Here is a 17,479-nt window from a genome sequence, read left to right as displayed (position 1 = left end):
TGGGTAGAACATGGATAGATAGTTGGTGTGTAATAAACAGATGAGAGATCTCGATGTTGTTTTGATCCAGTCATCTAGCGGAATTTAGATGACGACCACGGACTTTTCTAGACAGTCCAGTGGAAAGCTAGCAGGCTCATAACCTGTAGGTGTTAATGAACTTGGGTGTTCATTCGCTGTATTCCATCCCCCTCATGGTTGCCTTATTTGACTTATATTGCTGAGGAACCCCCGAAGCATGTGTTGTCGCCCCGATGAAATATTCTTAGACTAGGTCCCTTGTGTTAGTTGTCTTAGGGACATAAAGTGAGAATAACGAGAATGGGTAATTGGGTTATTGTTGGTTGGTGGAAATTAAATATAATTATTTATTGTGGGTTGAAAACCCTATATGCTCACCAGGCTCCCAAGTCTAACCCACTCAGTTTATTTGTATTACAGGAAGTGGCGCAAGGGCATGAGATGGATGAATCATCAAGTTGTTTTGTTTACAAGTCTGTATATGTATATATTTGTTGAATGACTTGTAATGTTATCGTTTATGCTTTATGGTCTATATCGGAACATGACATCCCGAGTTTTGATTATATAATGAAAATACATTTCTTTATGAAATGCTTTGGTAAATATTATTTTATCACGTTTTGTTTTTGGAAAAAAATTCCGCAACTCTTTCAAATCAAAAGGATTTACTCTGAAATTATTTTAAAAGCATAAATGAAAATCGGTCTTTTCTGGCCGAGATTTTGGGGATGTCACATCAGTACTAGCAGACACAATAACAGAATCAAAATAAGCAACAGTATCATCAAAAGAAGTAATTTCAATATCATAAGCAGATAAAGGAATATTGAAAGATTCAAGAATAGCACGTACCTTGGTAGTCATTGCTGATTTGTCTGTGGATTTGGATACGAAGCACCTACCTGAAACATTCTCTTCGCAATTTTCTTCAAAACTTGCGAGCATTGCTCCATGAGTTGGATGCCTCATTTCTTCGTCATCGGATCCTGAAGACCATATCTGATATGTCCCACTTTCTTCCTCATTAGATTCACCCTTCACAACAAGTGACATTCCTTTTGTCTTTGCACACAACTCTTCAATCATTTCTAAATAGTAAGCTTCATCTTTCACTTTGTTCTTTTTCTCCTCTTTCTTTCGCAACATGCAATCAGCTGCGAAATGATTCACACCATTGCAGTAATGACAATAGATTCCAGAATCACCTTTCAGTTTCTTCACATCTTTATCATCTTTCTGATTTTCATCAACTTTTTCCATTTTCTTCTTCTCCTCTCCTCCTGCTTTTGAGACTCCACTCTTCGCATCATTTGCCTTTCCTTTTGGATTAAAAGGCTTTTTGAAAAACTTCTTAACTCTGTTGTTTGAGTAGAATGTCACAGCTTCATCATCTGAGTTCATTAAGAAGCCTTCATTTTCTGAACCATCTGTTTCATTAATTTCAACTTCTGATACCTTAGAAACAAGAGCCAAAGGTCCTCCTATACTTTGTTTTGATTCTTCATACATTTCTGAAACTTCACTTTCATGTGTTTTCAGCTGATTGTAGAGATCATTCAAGCTGGTTGTATCAAAACTTCGTTGATTCTTAGTCATCATACTCACACTTCGCCATTCCTTGCGAAGACCCAAGATGAATGTTAAATTGAACTCCATGAGAGATCTAGTGATTCCATACCTATTGCAGCGATACATAAGCTCATTCAGACGATCATAATAACTTTCAAGAGTTTCAGCATCCTTTTGTCTGAATTCTTTCAGTTCAACAAGACATTGCTTCACAGAGTTGATCTTCGTCTTTTTGCTACCTTAATACTTCTCTTTTAGAGTGATCCAGATCTCCTTGGCTGTTTTACAACTATGGATGTAATTGTAAACCACAGGAGGTAGAGCACCTCTTAGTTCCCTCATGCATCTCTTTTCATTCTTCTTCAAACGGTTTTGTTGTTCAGCAACTTCAGCAGAAGTAGTAGACGGTCCAATTGCTTGAACATTAGCAGGAGCTTGCACTGTTCCATTAATACATCTCCAAATTTCTTCATCAATTCCATTTAAGTAATCCTCCATTCTATCAGCCCACTAATCATAGTATTCAGGGATTAACATCGGAATTTTGGTTGAGGAACCAAGCAAGTGAGAGAAAGAAGTCATTGTATTCATGTTGAAGTTCGCCATTGATGAACTCGGATATTTTCAGAAAGCTTGAAAAACTTGATGAATTTGAGAATTGATCAACTGTAATGATCACAAATTGCTAATCGATCACTCGACTAAACAATTCAAAGGCAGAATCAATTCAAATCTGAAGATCAAATATGATTTTCAAAACCAAAATGCACGGAAAATTTTGAGTAAAGTTACTACTAAAAAAGCAAATGATTCTAACACGAAAATCAGATCGATGCAGTTTGAATCCTGCTATGATACCAATTGAAGAGAATTGTTATCGAGATTTAAGAAAACGATTATGATTGAATGATTGAAAAGTAAGAACACAACAAGTAAATATTAATCAGATCTTATATTGATGAAGACTGATTATAAAACTTTTAAGCAGAAAGAATACTCGAGAGCAAAAGTCCTTTCTACTTCTATCCTCAGTCCCTATTTATAGGAAACCTGAGTGTACAAAAAATATACTAAGTCTATTACAAATACACTTCGCATAACCTGTGACTTAGTAAAATAACTAAAAATGTGAAACTAAACAAACAACCATTTCGACTTTTACAATACTAAGACTCTACAGAGTTATGGCCATAGGCCACGAGGAAGCCGTAGTTGATCCTACGATAGTTATTGGTATGTTTCTCCTCGATAACTCTTATGCTTGCATACTTTTCGACAGTAGAGCAGAGAAAAGTTTCGTAAGCCATAAATTTGCACACCTAATTAAACAAAAACCATGCATTAGATAAATCATTCACGGTAGAAATGGCAAACGGGAAAACAGAAAGTACTAATTGCATGTACGTAGGTTGTACTTTAACTTTAGATGGTCATACTTTCAAGATAGACCTCATGCCGGTCCCAATTAAATGTTTTGACGTTATTATCGGCATGGATTAGTTGAGTCTTCTTCATGCCGACATCATGTGCTTTGAAAAATCAGTTCGTCTTAACCTTCCTAACAGCGAAACCTTAGTTATCTATGGCGACAAACCTAGTACGAGCCTTCGCATCATTTCATGCATCCAAGCTCAGAAGTGCTTACGAAAGGAATATCATGCATTCCTCGCACACATCGTTGATACAAGTCAAGAAGTAAAAGACATTCAGAACATCCCCGAAGTACGCGACTTTCCTGACATCTTTCCAGAAGAACTTCCCGGATTACCACCACAATGCCAAGTTGAGTTCAGAATCGACGTCGTGTTAGGGACTACCCCCGTAGCCAAATCTCCTTACCTTCTGGCACCGACAGAGATGCAGGAACTTTCCAGTCAGCTTAACGAACTTCTCAAGAAGGGATTCATTAGGCCAAGCTTCTCACCATGGGGAGCATCGGTCTTGTTCGTCAAGAAGAAGGATGGATCGTTTCGTATGTGCATCGACTACAGGGAACTCAACAAGCTTACCATTAAAAATCGTAATCCATTGCCCCGCATAGACGATTTATTTGATCAACTTCAAGGAGCCAACTACTTCTCGAAGATAGATCTACGATCCGGATATCACCAACTACGAGTGCTAGAGGAGGATGTTCCCAAGACAGCATTCCGAACTCGTTATGGACACTACGAGTTTGTAGTGATGCCATTCGGATTAACTAACACGCCCACAATATTCATGGATCTAATGAATAGGGTGTGTCGTCCTTACTTGGATCAGTTCATCGTCGTCTTCATTGATGACATACTCATCTATTCTCGAAGTAAGGAAGAGCATAGTCAACATCTCCGCAGAGTCTTAGAAACATTACGATTGGACAAGCTCTACGCGAAGTTCTCTAAGTCAGAATTTTGGATTCGAAGAGTCGAATTCTTGGGCCACGTTGTTAGCGAAAAGGGAATACACGTGGACCCTTCCAAAATCAAGGCCATTGAGAACTGGTCAGAACCGAAGATACCTACATAAATTCATTAATTTCTAGGTCTCGCTGGCTACTATCGCAGGTTCATTCAGAACTTCTCCCGCATAGCGAAACCTCTTATGACACTTACCTAGAAGGGCATGACCTTTGACTGGGAAGAGAAACAAGAAAGACCATTCGAAACGCTCAAGCGAGCCTTGTGCACCGCACCAATACTATCCCTCCTCGAATGGATAGAAGACTTCGTTGTCTATTGCGATGCGTCAAATCAAGGACTCGGGTGTGTTCTGATGCAACAAGGTAAGTTCATCAACTATGCCTCGAGACAGCTGAAGACACATGAGGTTAACTACACCACCCACGATCTTGAACTAGGAGCAATTGTGTTTGCTTTAAAGATCTGGAGACACTACCTGTATGGTACAAAAAGCACGATATTTACAGACCACAAAAGTCTAGAACATATTTTCGACCAGAAGGAGCTCAACATGAGACAACGATGGTGGGTCGAGCTACTCAGTGATTATGAATGTGAAATTCGTTATCACCCGGGTAAAGCCAACGTAGTAGCTGACGCCCTAAGTCGGAAAGAATACTCTGGTCGTAGAGTCAAATCTTTGACTCTAACTATCCATTCACACTTGTCCACGCAAATTAAGGAGGCTCAACTCGACGCTTTGAAACCTGAAAATGTGGCGGGTGAATCCCTGAGAGGGATGGATAAGAACTTGGAAGTCAAGGGTGGCAGAGCCTTATACCTCATGGATCAGATCTGGACACCGAAACACGGTGGCTTCAGAGACTTGGTTATGACCGAGGCACACAACACTCGTTATTCCGTCCACCCAGGTTCAGATAAGATGTATCTGGATCTTAAAAAGTTATACTGGTGGCCTAACATGAAAGCAGATATTGCTACCATCGTAAGTAAATGCCTTACTTGCGCGAAGGTAAAGGTCGAATACCAGAAACCCTCCGGTCTTTTGCAGCATCCAGAGATACCAAAATGGAAGTGGGAGCGGATCACTATGGACTTCATAACTAAGTTGCCCAAGACAACGGGTGGACTTGATACCATATGGGTCATCGTCGATAGATTGACCAAGTCTGCACACTTCCTACCCATCAAAGAAACCGACAGAATGGAGAAACTTACGAGAACCTACATTAGGGAGATTGTACGACTGCACGGTGTTCCCATATCCATTATCTCGGACAGAGATAGTAGATTCACTTCGAGGTTCTGGAAGTCGTTACAAAGTTCCCTAGGAACTAGGCTGGACATGAGTATAGCCTACCATCCACGGACGGACGGACAAAGTGAGAGAACTATCCAAACCTTAGAAGATATGTTACGAGCCTGTGTGATTGACTTTGGGAAAGCTTGGGATACTCATTTACCCCTTGTCGAATTTTCCTACAACAACAGTTATCACACGAGCATAAAGGCAGCTCCTTTCGAAGCCCTCTATGGCCGAAAGTGCAGATCCCCTCTGTGTTGGGCTGAGGTGGGTGATACCTAGTTAGCTAAAGGACGAGTTCCTGAAAACACTCTCACGGGTCCAGAGATCATTCGGGAAACGACAGAGAAGATCGTTCAAATTCGTGAACGATTGAAAGCCTCTAGAGACCGACAGAAAAGCTACACTGACAAGCGAAGGAAACCGTTGGAATTCCATGTGGGCGACCGCGTTCTACTGAAGGTCTCACCCTGGAAGGGCTTGATACGCTTTGGTAAGCATGGAAAGCTCAATCCAAGATACATAGGGCCTTTCGAGATTCTTGCCCGAATCGGCCCTGTAGCATACGAACTCAATTTACCGCGCGAACTCAGTAACGTACATTCCACCTTCCACGTATCAAACTTGAAAAAGTGTCTGTCCGACAAGACTCTTGTAATCCCACTCGACGAGATCGAGATCAACGAGAGTCTCAACTTCGTGGAAGAACCAGTAGAGATCATGGACCGGGATGTCAAGCAAACGAAACAAAGCCGTATCCCGATAGTGAAGGTTCGCTGGAATGCCAAGCGAGGACCGGAATTCACTTGGGAGCGAGAGGATCAGATGAAACTAAAATATCCTCATCTTTTCACTAGTTATTTGTAACTACTTATTTGCTTAACTTCTAATTTTGGGATGAAATTCCTTCTAAGGAGGGGATGATGTGACAATCCGAAATTTCTATTATGTACAACATTTCAAGTCAATAGAAGTCAAAACAGTTACTGCTAATTTTCAGACTTTTTGGAATAAGTTTGAGTATTTTAGGATTAACACTTTAGGAGATATCAGGAGAGAGGACGCCCTAGGGTTTATTGTGCAACAATACAGTCCCGACACTTCAAAAGTTTAGAGTTTACGGCCTAAACTTGGTGTTTACAGTCGTAAACCCTAAAGGGGAGGGGTATAAAAGTGGCACTTAGCCATTTTTAGCATTTTTCCACCTTTTCAAGATCAAATCTCAAACTGTCTCAAGTATCATCCAAGGATTTCTTCCAAATCTTCATCTAGTAATTGTTTCTAACCCTTTCAAGTTAGCATACCACTTAATCTAGTGATTTAACACACTTCTATCCGTTAGATCTTTCCAAAAGGGTGAATCTTCAAGTTTCACCAAGAACACCAAGAACACACACTAGTGTTCTTGGCCTTTTGGTACCTTTTCAAGCTTCTAACTAGTAAGTACTCCTACCCTAGTGTATTGTAAAGCTTGTTACACTTAATTACATCAAGAAAAACACCATGAAACACCAAGATCAAGGTGTTTACGGTCCAAGATGTTCTTGGACCGTAAACCCTATTTAGGGTGTCAAAATGTCCCTAGTCCTTTCCTATGCCTTAGTAACTATCATGCATTCCTTAATTGATATGTTAAGGACTTGAAAACACCAAAATACCATATTCTATAGGGGTTTACGACCGTAAACCCAAAGGGAAATGGTCTTAGGGCCGTAAACTCCATTAGGGAGTGAAATGGTGCCCTAACTTCTTCAATAGACTTATACTTCAAGAGGAAACACTTCTAATGGCTTGTAGAACTTCAAAACAACAAATGGTAAAAACGAAAATGAGTTTACGGCCGTAAACCCATGTGTTTACGACCGAAACCCATGGGGTTATTGTTGGATTAGTGTCTAAGTCCATAACTATTTTGGTATGTACTTGACCCGATGGTGCATGGTCCTTTTGGGTTGCCTTCACCAAAGCAACTTGATAGGATGAATTATGGAGAGAAAGGATTAAATATGATTTATTAATATATTATAGGAATAATATATTAAAGGAGAAATCATATTGTTTAATTAATATTAGTCAATAATTAATTGGTAATTAGTTTTGTGACTAAAAGAGATTAATTAAACTTAAGGGAATGGAATTGTAATTATAAGATAATTGCAATTTGGGCCATGGATTGTCTTAAATCAAGAGGTGGACGAATTCTTATGGGAAGCCCATAAGGAAATCGTCCAAGGGCTTGATTAAAGGAGTCTATGGGTTGCTTAGGGCTTAAGCAACCAAATTAGGGTTTCCTTGTTAGATAACCCTAATAGCCTAACTATATATAGATCCCTTAAGGAGCAAAAACGAAGACAAGTTTCTTGCTAGGGTTTCACACGAGTTTTGGCATCCTCTAACCTCTCTCCTCTTCATCCTCTTGCTTATGGTGTTTGTGAGCCATTAGAGGAGTGACACTTGTGACTCTAAGCCTTCCAAAGTCAATTCAAGGAGGAATTGGGATTGTTATTACTACATAACAATCAAGTTAATATCTTAAACCTAATTATATGTTAATATTGATTTCCATATGCCAGAATTAGGGTTTATAGTCTTGGATTCAAAGCATGTACAATAGAGAAACCTAGATCCAAGCATTAAGGTTTGTATGAGCACATAGGATGTCTTATGACCAAAACCCATCAGTGGTATCAGAGCCTAGACTGGTTTCAATTGTATTGATGCATTGCATATCTGGAAAATTCGTTTTTTGGGTTTCTGGAGGCTGGACTCGCCGAGTCCATAGCTGAACTCGCCGAGTCCAAGGTAACTCGACGAGTCCAAGCTTGACTCGACGAGTCAACTCGTCAGATGGAGGTTATCTCGGGATTTCTTGTTGTTTTTGCATTGGGATAGTTACCTTATCATGTTAGATCAATATTAATCCGATTATATGATATATTTGACTATAATTTTGATCTAATTGAAGATATTTATCAATTAATAAGATAATTGTTTCCTTATAAGATAATTGATTAATTATTTTGACTAAATTGATAAATTGTTTTGCAAGAAATCATTAAATAAATCAAATATGGATAATTATGTAATTAAATGTTAATTTAGATTATTTGTTATTTGATCCTTGTTGTTATGAAAAGTTTCATATTTTCCCCTTTAGGTTTTATAGTTTAAATTTGAACCCAAAAGTTTTGTTGTTTTGAAATTTAAATAGTTAAAACCCTAATGTTTTGAAAAAAGGTTTCAAAATTTGCCCTCAAGTTTTGGAATTTAGATTTTGATTGAATGGTTTAATTTTGATGTATATTTAAATTCAAAACCCTAATGTGTTGAAATGTTTCAAAACTTGCCCTCAAGTTTTGGAATTTAAAAGTTGATTAAAAGTTTAATTAGGAATGTTAAATTCTAAAACTCTAGTATAGTTTTGAAAAGGTTCAAATCACACCCTTATGGTTTTATTAATTAATTAAAGTGTATAATTAAAAGAGGTTTAATAAATCCATAAAATTTTTGGTTTACAATTTTAATTGAATTAAAAGTATAATTGTTAAATTTGACCACCTAGTATTTTGAAAGTATAAAATACACCCTATACTATATATAACATTAAAAGTCTAACATTATATATATGTATGAGTAAAAGTCAGTCTTACCGTTAGTAGGCCTCATTCACGAAGCTGGTCTATAAGGGGTGTTTAAGGAAATTGCCTATAAAATGGCGATTGAATGGGTATTCACTCTTACCCACCGCACTCTTGACTAGTGGAGGGTCGTTAGCCGAACGGGTAGGATAGGACGAAACCTTCCATTATAAGTATAATGAATTACTAAAGTAACTAAATGTTTTTCAAATTCCCAATCTTAGTTACTTAGGAAAAAGTGAATTGATGCAATTCCATGAAATTACACTTTGTGCCCTTGCGAAGACGTTAGTGGAGCGTGTTTGGTTTATCGGCACACTAAATGGTTCTAAGCAAAGGTAGCAAAGGGTGACTCAATGTTTGTCATAGTTCGGTGGAGCGTGTGTGGTTTACCGGCACATCAAATAGATGACTGTAACATGTGAGGGCACCATGTAAGTTTGCATGGTTATTCACACCCGCTTTGTGATCCTCGGCATCCCAGTCACAAACAAGAGGGGCATATCGAGATTTAAACATGCCATTGAAATGTTCAATGAATCTCAAAGGATCTAGGAGTTTTCATAGATTTAAAACTTAAATTTCTTTTTCGTTTTTCATGGTGGAAATTAGTGAATCGTCATTCACTTACCTTCAAATATTCTGCAATTAGGGTTACGGCATCCCTCTCCCGAGTTGTAGAATATTGTGTTGGGTCCTAGCCTTAGTATCTCATTTGGGTGATTTACTAAGGACTCAATCAATCAACTAACTTGAATTCGTTTTCTCCCGTGTTGTAGATGTCAAAGTTCGACAACTATGGTCTTCCCAAACCCCATGGAACAAGCATTCCACATGAAGATGATATTCCACGATTCGATCGAGGAACAAGAGATCAATATTCACTTCCTCCTCCTCCTCCAATTATTCTCCCTAACCCACAAGTTCGAAGGCTTGAAAAGTTCAAGATCACTCAAGCCCTTTTGGCAAGTAAACATAAAGAAGGAAAGTCGGTGTGTGCACACGTCCTAGGGATGAAGTCACACATTGATAGGTTAAGAATGTTGGGATCCGTTGTCTATGAGGAAATGGTTGTTGATTGGGTTCTTCAGTCACTTCCTAACTCATATAGTGAGTTCGTAAGAGAGTACTATATGATGAACCGCGACGTGACCCTTATAGATCTCACCTATATGCTTATTGTTGCTGAATCAGAAATGATTTGGCGCAATAGAAAAGCAAAGTTGATTGGTGAATCTGCCTTCGAGACCTCTATGGATATAGACAATGGCAACGAAAGACATGCTATGATCGAAAAGTTTGATCACCAGAGAAAGGCAATGTCTGAAGTAGTTCCATGTCATGTTCCAAAAGAGTCAATTTGCTTTTATTGCCAAGAGAAAGGGCATTGGAGACGAAGCTGCCCTATTTACCTAAGAGATCTAAGAGATGGGAGAATCAAAACGTATGGCTTTGCTTTAGGTAAAATCCATTGACTAACTCTTTTAAGCTTCTATTCTAGATTCTTAATACATAATGTGATAAGATTACAATTGATGTTTTGTAGGATCGAAGAAAAGAAAGGGAGCTTAAAGGAAGAAGTGAGCAGAATCTAACCATGAAGGAATGGATTTCTATCACATTTCTTGAAGATTAGATTCTTAAGCTACTACTTAGAGTTAGAATTAGATTGCTAAGAAAGATGTATTAGCATAGTTTTTCATGAATTGCATTGTAAGGACAAATTTTTCCGCAATAAAATAAATTTTTATTTTAAATTTTATTTATTTATCCTTGCAATGGCGTGTATGAAAAATTGATGTTAAAATTTTTCTATTATTAACAATAATGGATTTGGTTCTTATTTATGTTAATTATGGAAAGTCGAGAATTTACCAAATAGGGAGAAGTTTCTCATCGCCCAAGTTTCAATTGGACGGAAACTTGGAATCGTGCAACTTGGTTGCACGATGAATAAGAAATTTCGTATTTGGAAATTAGACTAATTCATTGACAAAGTGTCAAGTGAAGGACTAGGAGACCGAGTACACAAAGTTGCGTGTTGATCAAGTCCACCATAAGAGTAACAAAGATATTCGTCATGATTTACTAAAGGTTTAGTAAATATGATTACACTTACAAGATTAAGTGTAATTATGAATTGATTGAAAAAGTTTAAATCAATAGCAAAACGAATAAGAAGAAGCAAGTAGGCAGAAAGATAAAAGTTTCTCCATTCTAAGAAGAAGGGAGAGTACCTTTTATGCTTTATGATAGGTCTTAATGATTAAGAACCATATCTCAATTGATCCTCTAAATGAGTCTTAGTACAATTGTATGTCTAAGAAGAGGAATCAAGAATTGAAGAAATGGTTAAATCAAAAAGTCAATCATACTTCATTCCAAAACAAGTCTTAAAGTTAAGGTTGTGACATCGAGTGAAAAAGTAAGGTTTATAACATTCATCAAATGTGGAAAGTTGTGATGTCTTGGATAAGACAAAGACCAACTAGGACCAATTTATGAAGTGTTTTGATAAAAACTACACTAACTCTTGAATATTTGTTTGTCAAGAAATGTTTTGACAAGAGAAACTTATATGTCAAGGAGTAAGTGGGAGTCTTAATGGTCTTGAAAGGTTTCAAGTACAAATCAAATAAACCTTATCGATCATCACTAGCACACGAGTTGAGGTTTACAACCTATCGTGTTGACATTATTTTGTTTATGTGCTAATCCAATCGAGTTAATTATGCATGTGAGTTCTATGAGTTCTCATTTTGAACGCATAAGAGGCAAAGCACCTTAATCAATGAAAGGTACATTGATAGGAAAGGGTGAGCTGCTTAACTACTTGGAAAACATGATGGGCAGCTGTGCTACCATAAGGCAAGAAATCAAGATTAAGAAAGTTCGATCCATATGAGTATGAATTTGTCGTAAACTTTGGTTTTAACAAATTCACATGGATAGGAACTCATACACCGTTTAAATCTAAGTGTCATAAGATTTCCTCCTTCATGAAAATGATTGTGAGGAAATGCTTTCACTAAGAAAGATTTTAAGAAGATAGTAATTGTAAAATTGCATTCTCAAATTCAATCATGGTTACGGTATCCCTTTCCATAATTTGAATTGTGAGGTTTGGCAATTAGTCTTAATTGTTTAGACACACATATGAACTATCGAAGGCAAAGGTGTATAAGTTCAAGAAGCCTTGATAAAGGATTATCAAAGCATTAAGTATTAGAAACATGGATTTAAGAAATTCAATAGGTATTGTTTTTCTGAAAGTTAAAATGTTTATGAATACATATCGAAGCTAGTGGGAGCATAAGTGTTATGTTTTATAATAATCATCATGATAGTGGGAGCATAAATCTTATGATTGTATGATTATTAAGGCACGTATTGCAAGTTGGCAATATTAATTATAGAAAACAAGAGTTATACCTTGCAAAGTTGTAAGGGTTACAGTTGTTTTGCTATAATTAAGGGAGAGAATATTATGCTTCATTTCAAATCTAAAGGATTAGGTTGAGAAATGTTAATAAATTTAGTCAAAGGTACATAGTGTGTTCTTAAAAGTTTGATTATGATTACGGAATTCCTCTTCACAATTCGAATTTTGAGAACATAGCAAATAAAACATTATGCGTCGTGTCCCATACGCTTCGGGTATAGGATCGATTGCAAATGCTTTAATGTTTGACCATTCTAAAATTTCCAAATGTCTAGCGCATTTAGAGGGAAAAAGGACTAGAATCGGTTTTGACTAAAATAATTAAACAACTATCAAAGGACAATCCAAGTTCGACGAGGATTGGTTGCTTGTGAGTAGTTGGAAGTATAGTATTGGAAGATATGGAAATGTTTCCATATTGGATGGACCATATCGACATCATTACGAATAGATAAGATTCTATTAAGAATGAGTTGTCATATGGAAAATATGGAAGCGTATCCATTTTGGGAATTGAATATTGAAAAATCTATGTCTAGATTAGAAACTTTTATGCAAAAGGATGTTCAAAGGAATGTACTTTGAGTGAGAGACATCATATCTAAGGAATTGTCTTGTAACAATCTCCGATAGAAGACTTTGTAATATCATTGGCAATAGTCTTTGTGACTTTGGTGCAGTGACATTACGAAAGGATTATTGCATAAAATGTTAGAATCTAGCATATTTTATAAGTAACAAGAATTTGATATTCTCACACTTATGAAAAAGGATTTGGAGTTGTGAAATGAGAATGATTGGAAATGTGTTCAATTTGATATATTTCACAAAGTAAGAACCATAGGAAAACATTGTGTGCATGCTAGGAGCATAGGACAAGTGTTGTAATTCAAGTAAGAAGTTGATTAACCAAAACGACAAATAATGAGTAATCGATATGGCAATAAATAAAAGGCGTTTTATTTATACTCAAAGGTTTGAGGCCATATGGGATTAGTATTATTCTTGTGTTTCACATTTGCATGTTTTGACTTCCAGAATAATTGAATTTATTAAGAATAATCGAATTATTCGAACGGGCCACAGTCGTTCATATGTTGGAAGTAGATATGAATGAAGACTGTCGTGAATTAGTGTGTGGATTGTCTAAAAGAGTATTAGACATAAGCAAATGGTTGTTGCAACGTTCATGAGTGCTTATGAATATGATTTGAGCATTGGATTAAACCCACGCTCACTTGGATCACTCCATGAATTGTATCACGAGTGATTGGTGAGACGATAACATCTTATATTCTTGAAACCAAGATGTGTGAGTTGTATCTTGCAAATCGGTTGCACATTGATAATATGTAAACGCACTAGTAACTTGGTGTTATAAAACATATTGTTGTGTGTGATTCGGTGAGTAAGTGCAAGCAAGCATTGTATCAAAGTTTATCTGTTCCTTTTATCCCAAGTAGGATAAAAGCGATATCTTTGGGCCCCTCGATGATTTTGTGATGACAAACGTAAATGCTCGGCCGGGCTAGGGCTAATTTGATTTGTTCAATTAGTCAGTCGTCATAAATCGGAAATCGAGAAATAGTACAAAGAGAATGATTTGAAATCATATCTCATATGATATCTAAAATGGAGGAATATATGATCCCTTATCTAAGGACACGCGTATCTGATAGGATCAGAGTTGACAGCGGCTTTGGAAAGCTACGATTGCAGATCAGGATCTGAAGTCATATGCATAATAGTTATAAGACTTATCCAAGTGGGAGACTGTTGGATTAGTGTCTAAGTCCATAACTATTTTGGTATGTACTTTACCCGATGGTGCATGGTCCTTTTGGGTTGCCTTCACCAAAGCAACTTGATAGGATGAATTATGGAGAGAAAGGATTAAATATGATTTATTAATATATTATGGGAATAATATATTAAAGGAGAAATCATATTGTTTAATTAATATTAGTCAATAATTAATTGGTAATTAGTTTTGTGACTAAAAGAGATTAATTAAACTTAAGGGACTGGAATTGTAATTATAAGATAATTGCAATTTGGGCCATGGATTGTCTTAAATCAAGAGGTGGACGAATTCTTATGGGAAGCCCATAAGGAAATCGTCCAAGGGCTTGATTATAGGAGTCTATGGGTTGCTTAGGGCTTAAGCAACCAAATTAGGATTTCCTTGTTAGGTAACCCTAATAGCCTAACTATATATAGATCCCTTAAGGACCAAAAACGAAGACAAGTTTCTTGCTAGGGTTTCACACGAGTTTTAGCAGCCTCTAACCTCTCTCCTCTTCATCCTCTTGCTTATGGTGTTTGTGAGCCATTAAAGGAGTGACACTCGTGACTCTAAGCCTTCCAAAGTCAATTCAAGGAGGAATTGGGATTGTTATTACTACATAACAATCAAGGTAATATCTTAAACCTAATTATATGTTAATATTGATTTCCATATGCTAGAATTAGGGTTTATAGTCTTGGATTCAAAGCATGTACAATAGAGAAACCTAGATCCAAGCATTAGGGTTTGTATGAGCACACAGGATATCTTATGACCAAAACCCATCAATTATGGTCACAAAACCGTAAACTCCAAGGGAGTTTACCCTTGAACCCCAAACACAATAGCAAGGTCCTACAACACTTAGATGAAATCCTTATGACTTGTAGCACTTATACAAGGTGTTGTACATGTCTTGGGATGTCTTAACTTTGTCAATTAGTGGTTTAAAGTCTAATTGGATACATATATGTGTGATTATATGTTAACTAGGATCATAATGTGTGTACAAGTCTTCACTTGACACCTAGCAATCCTACATCATTCAGTTCATCCAAACCACCATCTTCAGGTGAGTTCATACCCCGTAATCAATGTTTTAAATGATTTTAAATGCTTTAATGGGGGGGGGGGGGAGGGAATACATGTAGAAAACATTATGTTATAGAATCAATCACATGTGATTTATAACTGTGTTTTCAACCAACTGATCTCACAGACTTCAAAACGTGATACATGAAATGGTTTTCTGTCTTAAAATATTTTGTTGTCAAATGAATTACTTTTGAGATGTTTTATAAAATGACATCAAGTCATTGTTATTTATTGTTCAAAACTCTTAAATGTTTTACAAAACCTTTTTCATGTCCTTGATCAAATCTATATCTATACACTTATGTTCATATATATACGTATTGATATGACACCTTTCATTCTTCATTCAGTTCCCACACTCTTGAGTAGCCAGGGTGTATAAACCTTCTTGGACTACAAATACATTCCAGTAAACTATTATAGGGATAGTTTAGGGGATACAAAACATTATTCCTATTACAAGGAATCACACCAGATTCAGTTCATTCATGAGTCTATACTAAATGCTATATGAAGAGATACACTTACCTGGATCCTCTTACATGGATACACTTACATGGATACTTGTACCTAGATACTATATGATGAGATATTATTACATACTATACATGTAGATTAGTTCTGTCTATCATAGTACAAAAGGATACTATACGGGACTAACCATTCCGGAACCCACCTGTTAGCAACAGAGGTAATGAACATCTATGGATGCCTACGGGTAATACTTATACTAGGGGTACCTTTACGAGACTAACCATTACTTCGACCTGCTGTTAGCTACAGAGGAACATGAACATCTACGGAGGTTCAAGGTTAATACTTTTCGGCAGTCGCGATGTCGTGTTTATCCTAATATAAAAGGATAATACTTATATGGCTATATTTTCCCTATTACTTTTATTTTGTGATACATTCACATAAACGATGAGGTAGACTATATATTATTAATACTAGTCATATAGGGGAAAAACCATCTTTGTTACAGCAAAACATTCAAGTCTTGGTAGAAGACTACTTTCAAAACATCCGAGTCTTGGTAGAAGACTACTTTTATACTAGTAGGAAATATGGGATTTTCTAGGGTTTTCATACTTATATCAAATGTTTCATTCAAAGGTTTACATGTCATTCATAATAGCTTTCCAAAACAGAGTAATGACACTTAAATACTTATGAATTCACCATCTTTATGCTGATCTACTCTTTCAAAATAACTTGTATTCTCAGGTCACCAGTAGACAGGTACGATGAACAGGTTTTGAGAAGACGGAGCACATACAATACTCGTCTTTTATTTTGATTACATATTTTGGTGTCTTATTACAATGAAAGAACACACATGTATTAAAACTTTACTTGTAATGCAATGGATGATGTTGTTGCTTGTTTACTACTTTACATTGTTATGATACTTCACATGACGTCCTCCAACCCTGAACGTTTCCGCCGTTCTTGGTTTTGGGGTGCGACAAGTTGTTTCTTCCTGCCCCTGGTGGCGTATCCTTGCCTCGTTTCTTGTTGTTACCACATGCACACTTGCAACAAGCACTCTATTTCACTAGAATTGGTGGCCTGTATTTCTCAACAACAGGTTGTCAGAAGCAGCTGAGTTCGAAGTAACAGATTCAGAGCTCAAGGAGATGTTGGTTTGTTCAATGGTGTTCTCCTTGTTCTCATCCTCTGCTACTTTACCTGAACATGAAGTAAAAGCATTAGAATCTTCAACCTGAATATCTCCTGACACAAATCCAGATGATTTTCCATAATGAAGATGTGCCTCCTTGTGAATTTCTTCCTGTGTCATAGGGATGGATGTGTAGTTATGATTGAAAGGTGGAGGAACACTATCATACCCTAGACCTTTGTTTTGATTATCTTTAAATTTTAATTGGGTTTCAAATAAGGACTCGACTGTCTAACTTGACGCAGTATAATTTTTGAAACTAACATCTGTTTTTCCACACTTAATTTTCAAAGTGTCAAGTTCTTCAGTTACAGTAGCAATTTTTCTCTTAATATAGTCATAATTTCACACTTGTTGCTATACTCTTCATGAAGCTTCCTAAAGTCTTTGGTTTTTGCTTGTAATTCAGCCTTCAGGGGTTTCTGTCATTTCCTGAGTTGATATCCTTTGTATTTTAGGTCCTCGACTTCCCTTTTTAGCAAATCATTATGTTCACGAAGAATTTTAATCGTATCTTCACAAGATGGAGTACATGA

Source organism: Lactuca sativa, chromosome 8 (genome assembly GCF_002870075.4).
Source record: "Lactuca sativa cultivar Salinas chromosome 8, Lsat_Salinas_v11, whole genome shotgun sequence".
Classification (NCBI taxonomy): domain Eukaryota; kingdom Viridiplantae; phylum Streptophyta; class Magnoliopsida; order Asterales; family Asteraceae; genus Lactuca; species Lactuca sativa.
Note: the sequence above shows the minus strand (reverse complement) of the source record.